Raw genomic sequence first — 22,245 nt, forward strand, 5'->3', positions numbered from 1 at the left:
TTTGCCCGTACAGTAAACTTGCTCATTTAAACCTTTAAATTTCTAAGTTTACAACATCTGTCGGTTGAATGGTGTAGCCGCGAAGTTTAAGGCAACAGTTACCAAATTCAATGGGCGATAGAGTTCGAAACCCGGGAGATGAGTTAATCTTTTACAATTTAAATATATACTCATTTATTTTTTAAATAAAGCGTAAGGCCTTCACATAATTCAATGATTCTAACTAAAGCGCGCGAGCGCTTAGTATGCGCGCGCTGTAGCGGGTGTGGCGGTACTAGCGGCTACTTTAAATATTATTCGTTTATTTAATTATACCGCTCACTTCAGACGTTACAACACAGCAGACGACTGCAGGAGCTATACGTCAGTGCTACACTTCCGCTCCTTCTGGTGAGACGGGGAACTAATGAAGCATTGTACCTCCTTAGCCTCTAGTTTATTTAGAATATTTTTGGGTTGGGGTGCGATTTTGAAAAAATATAATTTTGTAATTGTTAATAAACGTGCCTAAGAAAAATAAGACCTTAATTTAGCCGAAATACTAACGGTGACCTTGCTCTACAGCCTCACTCCCTTGACCTTTTAAGTTGAAAATTTAATGGTACCAATCCCCCATCTATAGAAGTAATCTGACCAAGTTTGTTCAAAATCAGCCAAGTAGTTTTAGAGATATAAGGTGATTTAAGGTCGATACCGATCACCGAACCCAAAAAACTATCCGGTTTATTGGGTTCCTTAGGTGTCAAAACGTCAACATCCGATGAAAACCGCATATGCCCAAATTAGATCGATTACCGTACTTTCCCTTCTACAGCTAGGCGGAAAAGTAATAACGTAAAATACATTCTGACAAAAAGAGATTAATTAATAATAGTAATAAGAAAAAACAATTTGAAAATGTCTTGTTTAGAAATTAAACACAATTTTTCACGTTTAGAAAGTAAATTAAAAGGTAACATAGAACAAAAATTGTAATTAAGTATTATTAAATGCTTTTACATACAAAAATTTACTTATTTATAAAAAAAAACTCTTGTGTAAAAATCATTAGTTCTACAATTAATATGCAAATTTGAAATCCATTCTTTTCTTTCATTTTACATAATATATCTTCTTTAATTTCTTTACTAACAATATTAACTCTTGTGTCAATAGCATTTCTGTAGTATTCCACATCAGGAACTTCCCGCCATTCCATCTCAGAGTTTTTCCCTAAAGAAAAATCAACATTTTTTACTTTGGTTTCTTTCGCAGAGAAACACCTTTCACCAGATTTTTAACGTATACAGTATTGATATGTTTGTTTGTTTTGAAAAACGATTTGATAACATTAATTCTATAAAATAGTTCTCTTATTCTAGTATTCTCCAGCTACAATCACAATTTAAAAAAATTTAGTTTGATTTCTATTTGAAAGTACCAGTTATCAGATGTTTTAACATTTTCAGCACCTACTTCCAGTCAACTACATCATAATTTAAAATTACATTTCCACACTATCCGAAGATACTGAAATAATAATCTGATTAAGAATGGTGGCTTATTTCTAAACAACTTTTTTTACTAGTCTAAAAATTCAATCGAATGGGATAAAACTGTTTTTCTTCTATTAAACTTTTCCCCTTTCTTTTAATTTCTTCAGTTGGTGGATTTTCTTAACTGCAGTAATAAGCCTTCATTGAGAGCTTTTCAACGATATATCATCAGTGGTACTTATTTTCATTGGTTCCAGAGTTACAGCTAAATAAAATTTTAATTAATGAAATATATGTATCTTACAAAAGAAAGTTCGGTTCGAATCTGACTTCATCTCCTTTTTTTTAACTTTTTTTTTAATGAATTGATTTATTAATAATTATTAACCTCTGATTGTAAAAAAAATTGCAATAAATAATAATTCAATAATAACAATAAAAAAAATAATGAAATAACTCAGGGGTTATTAATAAAATAAAATTTTATGTACTTTTCATTTCAAAAACATGTGTATATGTAATTTAGTTGGCGTAGAAGGAAGTTATTTGGTGTCCAGATCAGATTTTTTAAAAATATAATAATGCTAGTTATTATTATAATGAACACTCCACAACGTAAAATACTCAATTACATAACATAAATAATTACTATAAAGGTGCAAAAGACTGAGGCTAGAAACAGATGACATAGTTGAGACAACAAAATAAAAAAAAATAAAAAAAAAAAAAAAAAAAATAGAGTAATTTGATTGACTGATAGGAAATGTCCACATTTGAATCTCATTGTAAGTTTTAATATATTCAAAAGAAATTTTACTTTTAGACGCAGTTATCAATACAGAAAAAGTTTATATAAAATTCTCAATTTTATATAAACACTCACCTACTCAATTATCCGCAAATAAATTTTAAAAAATCAATGATCTGTAGTGTAATATTAGTCTGGAAATATTAGTCAGAAATATTAGTCAAGGAAAACTTCATAAGAAATGTTTTTGTTTAATTCAGAAGTTTCTAAAAGGTAAGGGATTATTAAAAAAACAGAAACATAAATTTTATTGTATCAATAATAATTTTATAAACTCATGATAATTTATCCTTTTATTTGGTTTACATTGTGCATTAAAAGATAATAAATTCGAATAAATATTACCAGTATAAAAAAAAATCGCTGTTTTCTATTTTCCTCTAATTATATAATAATTGGAATTAATTAATTAATTAATTCTAATTCTAAATGGAATTATAATTCTAATGTTCCACGGTCAGGAAATTTTATGAAAAATGTTTTTTTTTTTTAAATATATGTTATTTAGTAATAATTTTCAAACTATTTTTCCTTAGTTATAAAAACAAAAATTATCTAGCCATACGCTTAAAATACCACATAACTAGATTTATTATAATTTATAAATTGTATGAGTTCGTGTAATAATTAACAGGAACACAAAATAGAAAGTAAATGGAAGTGTTTGAGCATTATGTGATATACAAGAGTAACGAAGGTATACGAATATAATTTTACAAATAATTACGTAGTAAGTAAATTAAACTTATTTATAAATACTGCATATCAGGCTAAACAAACTGGCTTAATACGATACAACGACAAACAATTAATTTATTAAATTAACTTCAACTCGGGTAATAATTTTCAAGGAAAATATTTTATAGTGTACGTAATATTTTATAGCAGTACGCAATAAAAATCATAATAAAATTATTTAAAAAATTTATAGGTTTGTATCCAATTCAAAACAATAAATGATGGGAAATAATGAATAACTTGTTAGCCTATCAGTCAGTAATAGATTCTAAGATTCATTGATGTGAGAAAATGTCATACTAGCTGGAGGTAAAGGTGACTTGGTATTCGATATATTATGATTGTATATGAAATGAGACCTGTTATATACAACCAGCAATAAATTAAATTTCACGTAAACATTGCATATACAAAGAGCAAGAGAACATAAGTAATGAGGAAGGCTGAGTGAGCACAATGCATCGACGTTTATATAAAAATGCATCGACTTTTGTTTCTTTCTAAAAATTTTCTTTTCGCTCAGTTGGAGTGCATCGAAGGTACAACTTAGTTTTTGCAGGACTGTACCTCGATGTACGAGTATAATATAGTAGTAAAAGTCACACTCTTTGAAAACCGGTCACGTACAATTATTCAATAATAACTAACAGCATAAATTCTTGTCAAAGTGAAAGTTTTCAATAATTCATTCTTTGCATTATAAATTTATAGTTAGTTGGTCATCAAAGTAATATTTTTAAGTTTTTTAAATAATTTGAAAGTAGGCAGATTCTTTTGAAAAGTATAATTCAGGAACATAAAACTGAATTATATGTAATTTCTTAGAAAAAAAAACGTTAAATAACCTATAAATAAGAGTTATTTTTGTAAGGAATTACAATGCTATATATGGTATCGTAATTGTAGGTTTAATGCGGAAATGAGACAGTTCTATTCATTTTTAAATTTGTAAGCATAGGGGAGACAATAAAATTATTGAAGGAAACATTTGAGATTGAAATAAAAAATAAAAGTAACGATTTTATAATAATTATATTTGATGAAACTAAAGTTAACTAACTAAAAATAATGAAAAACAAGAATTCATTTTTAAGAAATATTTCATTTGAATAAAAGAGTAAAAAAGGAGGTAAAAGGGGTGAGACAAAAGGAATGGAAAAATTGTTGTGGTCAGTTAAAAATTATGACAAAACATTAAATAAGAAAAACATTATGTAAGCTCTCGATGCGTTCGGAAGTGTTTTTTACCGCTCCGTATTTCTGTAATTTTCCTTCTGGTTTTGAATTATAATTTTGTTGTTTTTTTTTCTGTTTTTGGGTTAATTTTGTTGTATTATGTACAGTATATTACTGTTAGTCGTTTTCTTTCATTTTTTTGTTTTAAATTTTATTTTTTGGTGTTTGCCTACGGTAACCAAGGACTGTTTGCTTGGTTACGCAGCTGATAGTATTAATTTATTCAGTTTGTTAACATTCGTTAGTGAGTTGTGCTTCATTTTAGATTTCTTCTCTTTAATCTATTTTTTGTTGTTGGACTATGACCGAAACAGATCGGTCCGGGGTCGCTTCCCCACCGGTTGGAGGGAATTTTGGTACTTCTCGGGTTTTGGTGAGTGAGATCCCCTCGGACAGCAGCGAGACCGATAGTGCGGCAGAAATTGATATTGCGGAATATCGACCTGAAGAGCGACTGATGGAAAGATACAGAGAAACTGAGAAGAAAGGCACGTCGGCTCGGCGGCAGGGACAGGCTGTCTTTCACCGGTTTTAGTCGCTGCGGGTTTCGTAGGTGGTAGCAGCCTTAAGGAGGACTTCTCGTCTCTTCCAATACAGTCTGACAATTATATGGAAGTGAGGCAGGAGATTTCGAAGACATCTGAGAAACGGAGATTGCGCTTTCTCCACCGGTTGCAGAGGAAACAAAGAAGTCCAAGGCTGGTGGTAAAGGTTCCTTGTAGATACAATACAGAGGCCTCTTCAGGAGAGGCCTCTGTATTAGAAAAGCGTGGATCATTCCAGGACGTCTCTGGCATAGAGCATGGTAAGACGATGTGGGGGGGGGGAGAGGTGCAGGTGTTGCAAAGAGCCTTACACTCAGGAAGAGATGTTTTATTAATAACATGACTGTATTGTTTAACCAGGTTAGGGATTTTAGCTCGCTTGTGCGGCAGCATACGGACACAAAAGTAGAAATCAAGGAGTGTTCCGAACGTATGGATGCCTCTGTTCGTATGATGATGTTTCAAGATGTTCTTGATGAAATAATCGTAGAGCCTCAGGAGGGACAATCAACTCGGCCGGCTGCGGTGGAAGAGGACACCCAGACGTATTTCATTGTCACGGACATAGCTTCGCAGACTCCAGCCACGGGTCTTTACCGGACTGCGTCCTAGTCAGGTGCGGAGCTCCGTCGAATGATTGATGATGTTGTTACTGACGAGGACCTTGGAAGACTGGTCCTTCGGAGCTTGCCTGAGGATGTTTTCTAATCTTCAGTCCCGGTGGAGGACACCATTAGAGTAGAAGAAGGTACTGGATTTGCATTGATAACTGATCTGCCGGATGGGGTCGACCACCCAAATTATACTGCGGTATTTCGTAAATCACCATGGATTGGGGACATGGCTCGTTCAGGTTAATTGACGGCGGGCCAAGTCCTTGCTGTACAGTTATCTGCTCGAGACCTGTTTGGGGAAGACGGTGGTTCCAAAATTGACTTTGTCGTACTGAATAAGCTCTAATAATTAACTCGGCGGCTGGGGACTGTGAGGTGGCCTCCATCGTCTGCCGGTCGGTTCCTCAGGTGATGAAGGATGGGCAAAGTCGGGCGGTATGTTTTTCAGGACAGTCTGGGCGAGATGAGCGACTATTGCGCTGCACAATTGAATTTTTCAGTCGACGGATCGGGAAGAAAAACGTTGTGCACCTGTTAGTGTCAAAGCAGAGGGATATCGGAAGGAAACGTCCGGTAGGCCCGCCGACGACGACAATGGTAGACAAAGCGGAGGGGAAAACTTTGACCTCCTTTGACCTCCTCCGCTCGGTGAAAGGAGCTGTATCGGCAGGTAGTCAGGGTCCTCTCTACGTGTAAGGGTCAGAGTGAGAACCTCCACATCCTGGCGCGGGCCGATAGTGTTGTTTGTGAAAATTTAAGCAAGGATATTTCTGCGAAGGTCGATCGCACCATTACGGCTCTGACAAGAAGAGGTGGTGGGAGGGTCCACGTCCTTTTTAAGGTTGTGGATGTACTTACCACTCAGGATGAGATCATTACGGAGTTTCGGAAAATCACGGAGGTCAGTGTCGATCGAAGTTATGTCCATGCGACCGGCCTATGGTGCGACGCAGGTGGTCACTGTGGCTATGCCACCCATCCTTGCGGATAAATTATTGGTTGATGGGCGTATCCGTATCGGATGTGTAGTTTGTAGGGTTATAAGAAGTTCATTTGACATATTTTTGTAGCCTGTTGATTCTAAATAAAATAGATAAATAATTATTTTTAACTTTGAACTTCTGAAACAATTAAATACCTTGTTGAACCATTTTTTGGTTGCAAAAATTTGATTTTAATTTAAGAATGCTTACCTTTATATGTAATTAAATTATCAATTCTAAATTGTATTCTTCAAGAAGAACTGTTTAGCATCCATCTGTTCAATACTGAGGTGTGAAATTTTTTTTTATTGATAAATCTCATTCACCGTTTTCTAGATTTAAAAAAAAAAATGAAAAACACATGGAAAGAATACGGAGGTTTAAGCAGTAACAAAATAAAGTATTTTATTTCAAGTTTTTAATATATTTGGAAATTACTTATACAATTTTATTTCATTTAGCAAAATTTTAATTTCTTTTCTCTGGGGGTGCCTTCACCTCTAATTACTTCGACAGAACACAAGGTCCAGGTAGCCGGGACTCAGTTTTGCAGTACATGCCACGCTTCTAATGAGAAGACCCCAAAGGTGTCCCCTCATCGGGACTCCGGTATTAATGCCCTGCCTCTATTAGGGAACCCCCAAGGGGATCCCCCACCTGGACTGCGGTTTTAAATTCCCTCCTCGAGAGGCGCTGCTAAGGAGTACCCGTCCAATCAGTGATGGTGGGACGCCGGAGCCTCCCATCCCTCCTGGAAGAAGCTGTTTCCCACAGACACCCAGCAGCACTGAGCAGGCGCCGCATCTTGATGTCGCAGGTGAAGTCTTGCATCCCCAACCCATGTGTGCATTACACAATTTAGTTTGTGCGTGTGTATGTGTGTGCGAGCGCGTGTGTGTAAGAAAAAGGTTAAAAATGTTCTAAAATGGAAAATATGGTTCAAACAATTGAAAACACACTTGCTCGCGCACCCCTGTGTAAAATAATGAAACGAAGAGTAACGTATAATTTGAAGTAATTGTAATTTGATAGGCGTCCGATTTCTTTTCCAAACTACTATTCTAATCCATTAAGAACAATTAATTAATTAATTAATTATAATTTTTATGATATTGCGCTGTGTAGATGAGCTAAGAATAACACACACACACACACACACACACACACACACACACACACATATATATATATATATATATATATATATATATATATATATATATATATATATATACACACACACAAACACACACACACATATATATATATATATATATATATATATATGTGTGTGTGTGTACATATATATATAAATGTGTGTATATATGTGTATATATATATAGACCTCTGATTAAATATAATATACGGATCTTTTTTTCACAGACATTATTTCTAAAATCATATAAAAAGTGTAAACACACCTGTTCAACTACGCAGTTGAGTGAACAAAATGCCTCTCACATCCCTACTCCTGCTTTGTGAAAAATTACTTTTATTCCAGTTCTTTAGTTAATTTTTTTTATTCATTGAACTCAGCCCAGTAGGGGACACACACCAGCAAATTATTGATTTCTATTTGATTGTATGTACTTGAGACCAATGTTTTTTATACATAACAATACACAATATTGTACAACTCAAGATTTTTCATTGAATCTGTTCCTATGAGAATACATAATTAATCATAAAATATTAAAAATGTGTATCTTTATAAGTAAATTAATAAATTAAATAACAAGATGTTAAAATAAGCAGTGAAGGTGCATAAAATAAATCTCTTTGTATGTTTATTGGATCACAACCATATACTCGTAAGTTTCCAGCAAACATCACACTTCCACTCTCAAGAGTAAACAGTATCCCATATTAGACTTCTGGGAAAACTAAGGAGTGAAGTGAAAACTAAGAAGTTTTAAATCGATTGAATATTTTAATATATATCAGTAAGCTAAACATACCAAAATACAGGTGATCAATATCACCTGCAGTGATCACTACACTGTGTAGTATATTAGTATATCACTGTGTAGTGATCACTGTAGTGAGTGTATCACTGGGAAGGTGTATTGACACCTACACAGTGCTCATCAGTTGTGATTGGCTATACAATGAGGAAATTATTCTGACAGAATGAAATTTTAAATGTTATTCCTATATATCAGATGTTTTACATGAATCACAGCCATTGTAGAAACAATAAATCACATTTATTCTGACACTCATAATCATCTATTGAATCAGAAGAAGCATACGTTTTATATGTTTCAATGATAATAAAATAAAATTCTGTTTCGTTAATAATAATAATAATACAATACTTAACACGTAGGAATACTTTCTATTTTTTCTGTAAGTAAAGTAAGAATTGTGGTAAAAATTAATTCTAAGAAAACTTAGATCACCTTAAAAAGAAATCATCGTTAAGTACTATATCATTATTTTTATTTAACTCTGTTATGCAGCTCCAGTTATAATAATTAAAAATAATATACTTTAACCATGACGTGCTCCAGATGATAGGTACAAAGTTGAACTTAATATGATCTAATTCTTTCTTTCTGGAAGACGTTCCTAGAATTTCAGCGAAAAATTCTGAATATTAATGACAACGTTCTTAAAATACTATATACATAAAAAAAAACCAATCATAATTCATTAAGGTTTGGTCATTTCCATTTTTATTTGTCATATAACCTTTCAATAAATAAATTTTATTTATTTCTGTTTTTATACAATTATTATTAAACGAGGTTGTTAAGTTTATGTGATTATATGAATAACTATAAAAGTTTTATATATTTTTACAAATTATAGTTAATTTATTTTAGTCTGTTTATGTGAATATTAAATATTATTACTTAGATAATAATACTCTATACATATTATATACACTCCTTTTGTAAGTATGAAAATAGAATTTTGATGGATTATATTACAAATTATATTTAAAATTAATATATAATATATGTTCTGATTAGGAATAAATAATTAAAAAGAAAAAAAAATCAATGCTAATTAGATGATTTTCAATGTCTTTATTTAAAATTCACCTTTCACTTAAATCTATCGTACAACTAGGTAAACAACTTATTTTACCGAACCCTGAAGGATCTATCTTTATTATCTGTTCATAACATCACATGTTTATTATTTATTTATGTACTTATATATTCAGTCATTTTTTCTTCAAATATTCAAGTCTAAGATTTACTATAATTAAATGTATATTTTACTTTTTGAAGAAACATATTTCTTTCAGTGTATGTCTGATATATATATTTTACTTTCAGTGTATATATATATATATATATATATATATATATATATATATATGTGTGTGTGTGTGTGTGAAAATGTGGTTAAGGTAATAATTTTCAAAGATTTATTTTACTATAAATATTCTTCATTTTCTTCTTACCTTGGCGCTACAGCCCAACGTTGGCTTTGGCCTCCTCCAAAATTCGCCTCCAGTCTTCCTTGTCTCTCGCCACCCTCTCCATTTTCTCATTCCCATTGCTGTCAGATCCTTTGTTACATCCTAGAGCCAGCGCATTTTTCCTGCTTTCCACATTGTAGGATGCAATATTTAGAATATGTTTTTGTTTCCAATCTCGTTTGTTTATGACATATCCATTTTTTTTATCCGTAGTTCCAATTCTAATCCGGGGTTTATCGTTTAGTTTCGTAGCAGTTTTCTTTTCTAGAGTGGAGATGCTAACACTACGCCCACCCTCCAATACTGGTTTCCATTTAAGAGTTCCATTCTCCTATACAGACTGCTTCCTCTCCAGCTTATAGCGCTCTATCTACCCTGAATTTTATTCGGGTTATCTTCCTATGCTTATTCCCTTTCGTCGTCAGGAAGTCTTCCTCTTTCGGCTTCAGAACCGTTAGTCAATCTCATTGGGTTTTATCCACCCTGGGTATTTTATTTTCCCAGAACCCTCTAACCAAAGTTGACGAGCATACCCCATCGCCAGGGGCGAGTCCGATATTTTTTTTATCTATTTATTACAAATTTTTATTTTTCCCTGTACTGAAGTCGGGCCTCCGAATTATGGACCTTAAGCATTTATCTTGTTTTCTATTGGTTAATCCATCCCTGACTTTTTCTCTTTTTTTAGCAGCTATAATCTAAATATCGTGTAATTTTGATGATAAGCTTATTTGTTCAAGGGATCAAGGAACCAGAGTTTTTATTAACAATTTTGATTTTTTTCTCATTTATATAATTAGTACCGCATAATTTTTAAGGTAAAAACGTCATTTTCTCAAAGAGGTCAATCAGATTCAAGTTCTTTTATTATACCTTTTGATTTTTTTCGCAATTTTGCTCTACACATTGCATAATTAATTCATTAATATTTAAAAATCGTATGACGTATTTGAAATACAAATCTGTCTGTGTTTGTAACAACAGTCGATAATTAAATAATTCGTTATTAGATTTGGGACTCAGTGTTGCTAAAAAAAATTTTTTTTAAATAACTGTGCCGTTAACACAGTGGAGGGGAAATGACTGTAACCATTACGTAATAACATAGATTACACTGTGTGAAAGGGTTGGAATAAGTTGTTTCGGAGAGTAATTTTTATTTAGACATTAATTTAAATCGCCAGTATTGGCACAAAATATTTATCAGTTTTATTTTCCCGAAATAACATCTTATCTGCAAATTATGGTTGTTTATCTTTTCAACATACGTTTTCCTTTACAATATTTAGCTTATATCTCCGTGGTTATCTCTGAAGTTTTAATTATAAAAATGTAATAAAATTGCTTACTTTTGTTATGTTAATCTTCATTATTCACGTGACGATTGCATCAAATGGAACTTTTTCCAATCAAACAGTATCATATGAACTTGATAAAGTAATTTTATATATGTTGACGGATCATACCGTAATATAATATACTAAAACATTTTTCAACCTCTCCGTAAGCTTTCAGTTGCATATTTTGCACGCTTGTATAAAATTCTACGTAATTGCAACTGTTTTGTAGCGTGTGAATATTCCATGCCTGCCGCAATTCGTACTTGTGGATGAAAGGCTGAGACGCTATCACTTGCCTCACGGAAGCCGGCTATGTAGTTTATTTTGTAATGGTTGTATCCTGTTTGTTCTATTTCTTTTGTTAAATCGGTACTCCGTTAAAGCAGAAAACATTATTGTCCCTCTTGATCAATGTAATCTGCAGTGGATTATTTACGTAGTAAATGACAGATTCGGAATGTAATTTTTTTGTACGCAATCCTAAATCTCCACTGCTGAGGTTACTTTGGTTTTCCATAGAGAAAAACTTTCATTGATATAAACTACTATTATGAGACCCGTCATTTCCTTTCACGTCTACGTACACCTCATTCAAGTAATAGATCGGCCTTATTGAGTGTGTGGCATCACAAGTAAACAAAACGTATACAGTGAACGAACGACTGACATGCATTAGCTTAACAGAGAGCCGACAGAAGAATGTCTTTTTTCCGCTTATGACCAAGATAAACAACACCCCACAGGTCCTTATTTCCCTGCTCTTGAACAAAAGAGCGCCAGGAATCTCGTTTAGAAGACCTAATCTTATGAAAACACTCCGTCCTCTTCCGACGATAATCCGCAATCAAGACGGTACGCCAATCAAGATCATCCGCACGCTGTGCGGCTCTTCTGAGCCGCCCCACAGTCCGCTTCATCGCAGTCAATTCCCGAGTCCACCATCCAGCTACTCTCTCTCAACCCGTACTCTGAGGGATAGAGTGTTCATCGGCTTCGACTATCGCAGAAGAGAAATTCTCTGCCAGGTCATCTAATGGGACCTCGTCCAGGCTGCGAGTTTTTTCTCGCAGCCTGGCAGCAAGAATGTTAGAAAACTTGGGCCAATCCGCCCGCCTGTGCAGGAGCGCCTCTGCTGAGCAGGAACATCCGCCCTAAAGTCATCCGTCTAGTACAGCAGCCATATCCCTCAATTTCCGTCGGCCACCATCGGCAACGCCGCCATCTTATTGGGAGCCAGCCACTGACTCACCTTATAGCTTCGTTGGCCAACTCTTCAACTCGGTCCTCTGTATTTGCAGCCACTAACAAGGGTCAAATCGTCGGCGTATGCGACCATCTCGGAGCCCAACGGTAATTCCAACCGGGGAAGGCCGTCGTACGCCGCATTCCAAAGTATTGGTCCAAGGACCGAATCCTGTGGGACGCCACCGAACATATTAAAGTCTTCCCGTCCTTCCTCTGTATCCACCAGTAGAGTTCGTTCTTGCGTCCACCTAAACTAAATGAAAAATAACTGTTTACGCCAATGCGTAAAGCAGTTTTAAGTTAATTCAACTGGTTTGGTATTTGACATATTTTCATCTAAAATTTAATAGTATTTCAATGTAATGAATATTTTAATTATAAATAAGAAATTTTTCATACACTGAAATTTATGTTTTCCATTCAACGTACATATAAATATATGCTCAGCTGATTTTTATTTATGTTTTTTGTATTGACTATTTATTAAGATTTATCTCTGTATTATTTCATGTTTCTAATGTTTAAAAACATAATAAAAAAAAAAGAACAACAACAAAACGTAAACATGATGATTCACTCGGCTCCTTTCGGATGCACTCGGCTCCTGACAATTTAGCGACTCTTCACAGTTCACACAGCTCCTTTCGGATGCACTCGGCTTCTATCGACATTACTCGGCTCCATCTACACTATATAAGCCGGCTCCCCACTAGAACCAGACCAGAGTGCGTGTGAGTTTTTTCGCTCATAGTCTCTCGTAGTCTAGCAGTGTCTCTCACAGTCTGGCAGTCTCAGTCGCAGTCTCAGTCTTTCTCAGTCTGTCAGTGTCTCTCTCAGTCTCTCTCTGACCATCATTCGAAGAATCATTAGTGCATCTTACAATTCTAATATTGTTTAGTCAAAATTTACACTTCATGCAGTTAACAAGTAAATTACACATATTCTTCAACAATGAATCTTTTTTTGTATGTTAAAAATCCTTTAAACATTATGTTTGTGTTTGTTCTTCTCTATAATTGTTTGATAAAATATTAAACTTAAAGGAATTTATGTAGATATATAGAAAATCCACGATTGTGAGATTACATTTTGTGCAAGTGAATATCAAGATGTCAATGTTTTTCATTCTACCGTAATCGTCCGTTAGACTCTCTGTTATTATAATCCAGATTACATCCTGCGTAAGTGAATATTAATATATTAATGTTTTTCATTCTACAGTAATCATCTGTTGAACTTCCTATTATTATAGTCCAGATTACGTTCTGTGCCAGTGAGTATCAAGATATTGTTTTTCATTAACAAAAAATAGTAATCGTCTACTAAATATTAAGGTAATCCTCTGTTAAACAATAAGATATTATTATTATTATACTCTGTATTGTTATTATACACTGTATTTATGTAAAGAAATATTTAAGGTAATAAGTTTACCTATACTTTACTTAAGAGGATTGTTGTATACAAATATCGCACAAGGAGATTTTGTGCAAAGCATTTGTCTTAACAAAACAATAATATGTAACAAAGTATTTATGCATTTTTTGTTTTGTTTTTATGAACATGGTTGAATAAATTCTGATTTTCATTCTGTTAAAAATAAAGTCCAATTTTCTTTTGGCAAAAACGAGCTATTTGTAATTTTATTTTTGTAATTTTCCCCAACAATAACTGTCGCTTTTGAAGTTATTATTTATTTTACATTATTATTATTTACTTTTCCTACAATAAATTTAAGGATAAATAAGTAGTATTTCATTTTTAAGTATGAAAATATTAACACAGTGAAAAATTATCTACTGAAATTTTTATTTTTCTTTAAAATTTGAGGTCCTCTTAATCTGTCAAAGGAAAAGGTATATAAAAAGTGAAAACATATCCTTGTACTGCATGCAGTTGTTTTTATTCCATTAATAAGAAACCTAATTATAATTCAAATCTAATAAGATTGTAACACCAAGACGTATGATTCTATTTCATTAAAGTTTTTATTAAAACGTGTAAACGTTTTCTTCCTATATTTATTTACTAATCCATTATTTAATACATATTGTAGATCTCAACCATGAAAATTAAATTCAGTTCGATTATATTTTGATAAAAAAAATGATTTTACAGGTTTTGTTAAATGAACGAGTAACACTGGATCACTGAAGGCATGAGAATTTGAGGAAAATGAAACATCTGTTGACAAAATTTTCTTCTACCACACAATAAGAAATAAACAATAAGAAAATTATTGAAAGAAGATCGTATTAAATAACTAACATTTTATTAAAATAACATAATAATTACCGTTGATTGCACAAAAAACACCTTTGCTTGTTTTTGTTGTATAAATTAAAATAAAGCATAATGTTAGCTATATGTGACTCCTCACTTTTTAACGTTCAATGATAAGGAAAATTTGTTTTAGTACTTTGTATTCAAAGTTGATCGCTATTGTGGTAAGGGATGTTCTTCCGCAGAGGTTGATTAAACTTTTAAAAAATCAGACAAGATGGTAGCGTAATATTAAGGGATAGTTATATTTCAAAGTTCCTTAGATTTATTGAATAGTGTATATATATATGTGTGTGTGTGTGTGTGTGTGTGTGTGTGTGTGTGTGTTATAAACTTAGCTAACAGAAAAAAAATTAATTGTAATTTAAATTTAAACTAATTAAAAAATTAGTTTTGTATTTCTACCTTTTAAACTTCATCATCGAAAAAATTTGTTCCATGGATAACAAAAATATTACTGTTATCACTAATAGAACGCAATTCAAATGACTTGCAGTTTTACAACTACTTGTGAACCTCGTTACAATAATTTTATCCGAAATTAAAGTTACATTTAAACACACAAGAATAGTTTCATTAGGAAATTAACAGTAAATATTATTGAATTGAAAAAATTTGCGTTTATGTCTAATTTTTGCATTGTAATATCATAATACTCAATTCGGTCGTCAGAATTATCTTCCAAAGGTTCTAGCACCAGATGTATATGGGTGAAATTTATTTGGTTTAAGAATTTTTGAACTGAAAAATAACGGATATGTTAGACCTTTCCGAATGTTGCAGGTTTCCGAATTAATAAGGGTCTTCAATTAAGGTCTACAATACATCTAATGACTTTGCATCAGTTGTAACAGTTTGCCGTTTAATTTGTTGTTGTGTTGTTAATAGTTTGTTTGTTAGTTATTGTTTATTATTATCATCAATATTATAGCACTTTTTAAAGTTCGTTATTGTATGCATTATAAATGTAAAAATAGTTAAAATAGTGTTATTGTAAATTTGTATGCTTACAACTCGATAACGAAGGCATTGGCAAGAAATGAGTTTCACCATTGCTTTCCTAGTAAAATCTTAAATCGAAACCATGTGTCATGTGATACCTTCCTTTTTAAAGAAATTAACTGATTCAATTGGCGGATCCAAGATGGCGAACGAAAATTAATAACTCAACAGAATGCGGTTTATTTTTAAATTTTGTATAACCCCATTTCATTCTGCCCCCAGATACCTCTGAGATATGCACTATAAAGCTGTTTCCACACTAAAATATCACCCTGTATAAAACAGTAGTCTTTATAATATTATACACAGAAAATTTTATGAATTAATCTAAAAATGAATAATTTATTAGAAGTAACGAAGAAAACTGTTAATAAAACATTTAATAATTTAATATAATATAACAAATAATGTGACGTAAATCTAAATTGAATTCTTAAAAATATTTTTGAAAAACCGTAAGAAAAAAATCATACGTTGTGAAAAATTAAGAAATAAACAAGGTTTGACAATAAAATAAGGTTTGAAATAAACAAGGTATATGTACAGAAAAATTAAAACATTTAGACAAAAATTAATAAAATAATTAATACATTAAAAATTTATTTAAAATATCTTGAGAATGAAAATAGTGTGCATAAAAATTAATAATAAAAAATAATTGTGAAATATTAAAAAAAAACTCCTATTTTAACTGGTTTTATCAGCTAAAAATCATGTTTTAATTAAAAAGAAAAAATCTGATGAGGACACCATCACAAGACTTCCTTCTTCGCTTCTTAATTTACATATACCCATTTTTTGAAAAGAAAAGTACAACATATTTTATTTCATTAAAAACATTTGTTATTTTTTCATATATAAGTTTTTATTGCTGTTATAGAATTACGCGTATTAATACCATAAAAAATTTTTACAGTCAGATGTTAATAATATTAATAAAAATATATTTAAATTAAAAATAAAGCGAGATGAAGTCTGATTCGAACCGATGTATCTTCCCCTTATAAGATTTAAATATTTAATCAATAAAATTTCATTTGGCTATAACTCTGGAACCAATGAAATAATGGTTATATCGTTGAAATATCTCAATGAGGGCTGATTACAGCAGTTAAGAAAAAGTACAAAGTTCATTTTTTTGAGATTTTGGGCTTTTTTGAAAACTTTTGGTCGAGTCGATTGTAATCAAAAGGGGAGGTACACAACTGGAAGTTACAACAGTCTTAAATCCAAAATTTCAACGTTTTACGGCTAATCGTTTTCGAGTTATACGTACGTACATACGTCACGCCGAAACTAGTCTAAATATTTTTAGATTCATGGATGATCAAAATGGATATTTCTGCTGAAATCTGAAAACTTTACTTGGTATAAGGAAGTAAAAATATATATTTGGAGTATTTATTTTACATTACTGCAATTTTGATTTTCGTATCTAAAATATTTTATGCATTAGATTAATGCATTTCTACAGCCATTATTTAATGTGGATAAATAGTATTTTCCTAAAATGCGCTATTCAGTATTTTATTACAGTTCCAATTGGATTTTTAATTTTTTAGACCATAATTTAAAGAAAAACCCGTGGTTTATTGACCGGAAAGATAAATGGATGATCAACAAACATATAAATTCTTGATTTTTATAAGTTTTCCAATAATCTTTATCTTCTTTATAATATTCATATCTTCTTTGGGTAAGTGCTATATTGTTATTTTAATAGACTTTTTCGAGATTAAAAATTTTAATTATTTCATTTAACGGAAAAATTTTATATACACTTGAAAATATATGTACACTAACTAACCAGAAGTTGGGAAGGAACTCGTACGTGCCAGTGTGAACTAGAAAATAAGACGTATTGAAATAACGACTTATAACTGGATAAGAGTCCAGGCGGCTACGGATACTGGCTAGTCGGGAGTATTTGTTATAAATTCTGAACTAGAATAGTTAAATAACTTTTTATTTATTAGTAAAATAAATAGCTTTCTACTTCCGCAGCAGTTTTGAAAAAATCGTAAAATTGATAAACAAAACGAGACGGTTTCATTCTTTGAGATTAGATTCTTTTAAATCACAAATTACATTTAAATTTATCAATATAGTTTGATATTCTAAAAATATTACAATATCAATTTCCTAACGAGTTTTTAAAACTAGATTTAAATTTATTTTTAAGTCTATTACGTTATTTTTCAGTGCAATATTTTATTATTATTATTATTATTATTATAGTTGGAGTTAGAGGTTACAGTTGGAGTTAGAGGTCTGCTGAGTACGGACGTACTTCTGTGCGCTCTGTTCTTATTTTGGTTTTTTATTGGTGTTCGATTTATCTATCTGGTCTGTAGGATTGGCAATTGTTAGTGAAATATAATTGGATTTGTTTTTTATTTTAGACTGATTTTGGAAAACGGACTTACCTTTTAATTAAGTTTTTTAGCTTTACGGCTTTTATTAGCAATAAAGTCTATAGTTGACTCTCAGTGGCGGTTTCAGATACCATCGACTATTATAATTTTGTTTCGTTCGGTGGTAAGAATTGGATAGAGGAATTAATTGATTTTATTTCAAATATTTGTTATCTAATGATAGCATAGACTGGTGAAGCACTATTTATTATTATTATTGTTATTATTATTATTATTTTTATTATTATTGTTATTGTTATTGTTATTATTATTATTGCTATTATTAAGAACATTCTTTACGATATTTTGAGGGTTTTTCTGGTTGCTAAGGACTGTTTATCTGTTTGTTTACATTTATTTATTTATTTATTTTTTTTTGTTATTTCTCTTTATTATTTTGCAAAAGTATGGAAGTGTAAAATTTGGGCCTTTTACCTCTTTTAAGTGATTTTCTTTAATTTTCTGGTTCATGCGTTGTTCACGATGCCGGGCAGCGCGGATCGTTGTCCTCTATGTGATGAGATTTTCTTTGGGAAACAGAAGTATTTTCGTTGTGTGGTGTGCACAGTTCGGTGTCATCAAAAATGTTTGGGACTTTCGGCGGAGGAGGTTAGATTGTATTCTCAGAGCAAGAATTTTAAATGTGGCTCTTGCATAAAGAAACACGTCATTATCGATGATAACACTTCTGTTGGACACAACGTTGAATCTGATAATGGCACTGTTGGTGGTTCTATTCGGGGAGATATGCTGTCTGTTAAGGGTGTTGAATGTATTTTGAATGATACGGGTCTTTCAATGAATCCACCCAAGGTGGTTTGTGATAGCTGTTATAAGCAGAGCGATATCATTGCGGATAAGGATTTGCTTCAATCTCTGCGGTCTGCTGTTGACGAGGGAGTTCTGGAAATAATTCGTGCCCTCCAGTCTGAACTTAATGATATAAGGTTTGAACTTAAACGTCTTCGATATGAGAATTCTGAATTGAAGTCTTCGATTAGCGAAATAAGAGGTGTAGTCGTGTCTGGCATGGTTGTTCAAGGTGGAAATTTACACAGGGATGTTCTTTCCTCTGGTTCTTCTTCTCTTTCGCCTGCTAACCTTATTCCTGATCCAGTTAGACCTCGTTGTGGTGATGATAATATTAACCTCTCCTTGCCATCTCACTGTGCTACTTCTGTATTTAATGCGGCTAAGAGGAATAGCAACATGACACGAGTACGGAGTTTTGAGGCTGGGTGTATTCAGGATGCAGTGAGGTCATCCGGAAACGCTTCGCATGTGGGTTACAAAAATGCTGAGGGACTTACTTCTGCTACAGTTGACGCTGTAAATAAATCCGCTAACCCTGTGAATGATGTTTTGACTGCAGCCTCCCATGATGTGGCTAAGAAATCTGTTTGGACTGTTGTTGGCTCTGAGAAGCGTAAAGGCCCCAAAGTGAAGTCTTTTCTTGAGGGTTCCATTGCTCCGTCTAACCCTAAGAAAGGGGTGAGGTCTCGAAATGCTGTTTTTGGGAAAGGCGACGTATGCTGTGATTTGGTTAAGCCCAGGACTAAAGCTCATTTTGTTTCGAGGTTTAACTCTTCAACCGGGGTTGGTGATATCACCAAGTTGCTTGGGGGACACAACTTTCAACATCTTCAGTGTATTCGTCTGAAGACTAGGTACGAGTCGTACAGCTCGTTTCGAATTGAAGTTTGTGCTTCGGATTTTGACAGCTTAGTTCGTCCTGAGATCTGGCCTGTTAGTACGCTGTTGGCTCCATTTTATGGTCCGTTGAGGCCTGATGCAGTGTTTGTAGAAAAAGGTTCACGGGAGGATGGATTGCAGCTCGCTAGCGATGGGTAAATTGAGGATGATCTACCAGAATGTTCGTGGTTTGAGGACTAAGCAGGATGAAATTTTCGCGTCCTTGATTGGTTTTCACTTCGACGTGGTTGCCTTGACTGAGACTTGGCTTAGTGATGAGCACTGTGATGTCAATCTGTTTCCAGACTGTTACCATGTTTTTCGGGCTGACCGGGATTATGCTGCTTCTTTACTTCAGCGTGGTGGTGGTTCAGCTATTCTTGTAAAATCAAGCATTAGGTGTACGAGGAGGAAGGACCTCGAGGCGTTTCCTGAGGCTGTATGGGTTGAGCTAATTCAACCAGGCATGAAGAATTTGTTGGTTTGTGTTATGTATGTTGCTCCGTTTTTAGCTTCAATTCTCCTCGACCAATATTTTGATTTTCTGTATAGGCACGTAGACATTTTAAGTTTTGACTACGTGGCAACTTGTGTTTTATTTGGAATGTATTAGTAATGTTGTCTTTTTGTTTTTGGATGTTTTCATCTATGTGTTTTTATTATCACTCCGTAGCTACCGTTTTTAAAGTTCTAATTATTTTTTGTATTTGACTGCATAATTTTTATTATTATCATTATTGTGTTTTGAATATTGTTTTTTTAATTTATATGTGGGTGTTCTTTTGTGACTTTATGTGATATTGTGTGGCATACAAAGGTTTTGTAACTGTTCTGTTGCACAATTATAAAATAAATTAATAAAAAAAAAAAAAAAAAAAAATATTATTATTTTATTCTTCTACTAGTTCTTTGTATATTTGTCTAGTTCGTTTCTACTTGCAGTGTCCCTTTAATGTATTTTCATACATTGGGAACAAACTTAAGAGAGTTTCGTACATCCTCAACCAAATATATTATAGTCCGTAAATAAATATAATTGTTTGCATGTTTACCGACTTATATAAATTAGTCTTAGCCAACCTCTCCCTCCACATATTCACGTCTAGTGGCACATCCGATTTTAATTACGTTTCCTGAGTGTGGTTTATGGTGGCTCTGACAAATTAGAACACGCTTTATGAGAAACATCTTTTTTTTTTAGTTGACGTAACACGAGAGATCGGCATGAAGTTTGATGCTAAGAAAATAAAAAAAATTGTTGCGTTTAATTTTTTAATCATAAATGCCAGTACATATACATAATAGTTGCTTAGAAAACTAACAAAAGTACTAGGTACCTAAATACATATTATAAGTAGAAAATTAAAAAAAAATTTTCTTATATTAAAAACACGTTTGATCTAGTAAGCTTATTGTGGATACATAAAGTTAAATGCAGTTTTAGTGAAGATTACGGCAATTAGAAATACTATAAGTGTATTATTAAATACACTTTACATCTAATTACAAAAAAAAAGTTTTTCAAAAACTCTGAATTACAAATTTCAACGAAAATATCCATTTAGATCATTCCTAAATCCATTTTGACTACTTTCGGCGTGGCGTCTGTACTAAAAATTAATCGCATAACTCAAAAACGATTAGTCCTAGGATGTAGAAATTTTGGATTTAGAACTTGTAGTATCTAGTTGTGCACTTCTATTTTTGATTGCAATCAACTCGACCAAAAGTGTCCAAAAAACCCAAAATCCCCAAAAAATGGATTTTGGACTATTTCTTAACTGCAGTAATCAGCCCTCATTGAGAGATTTCAACGATGTATCATAAGTGACACTTAATTTCATTGGTTCCAGTGTTATTGCCAAATCAAATATTAAAATGAAATATTTGGATCTTATAAGAGGAAGGTACATCGGTTCGAATCAGACTTCTTCTCACTTCTTTTTCTTACCTTTTTTTTTAATTTAAATATGCTGATATATAAATTATTTATGATTTATTAATTATTAACTTCTGATTGTAAAAGAAATGTACAATAAATAAGAATTCAATAATAACAACAAATAAAAAATTATCAGAAGTTATTAATAAAATAAAATTTTATGTACTTTTACATTTAAAAAAAATGTGTATATTAATTTAATGTCCAGATTTTTTAAAAAATCACGGCTTCCACATTAATACTAGATACATTTATATTTTCAGTCTTAAAAATAAAGTTTAAAATATACATATTTTAAGTAGGGTTTACCTTCAGAACCGTTTTTTTGCAGGAGGGATGGAAGGAGGGGTTTAGAGTTTATTTACTGGAGTAATTATTTGCTTAACTAAATTAGCCGGATTTAGGGAAATGTTATTTATCAATGTTAAAAAAAATTACAGTTAACAAAAAAAAAAAAAAATTATATATATATATTTTTTAAAGGGAGGAATT

Source organism: Lycorma delicatula, chromosome 2, assembly GCF_047948215.1.
Source record: "Lycorma delicatula isolate Av1 chromosome 2, ASM4794821v1, whole genome shotgun sequence".
Taxonomy (NCBI): domain Eukaryota; kingdom Metazoa; phylum Arthropoda; class Insecta; order Hemiptera; family Fulgoridae; genus Lycorma; species Lycorma delicatula.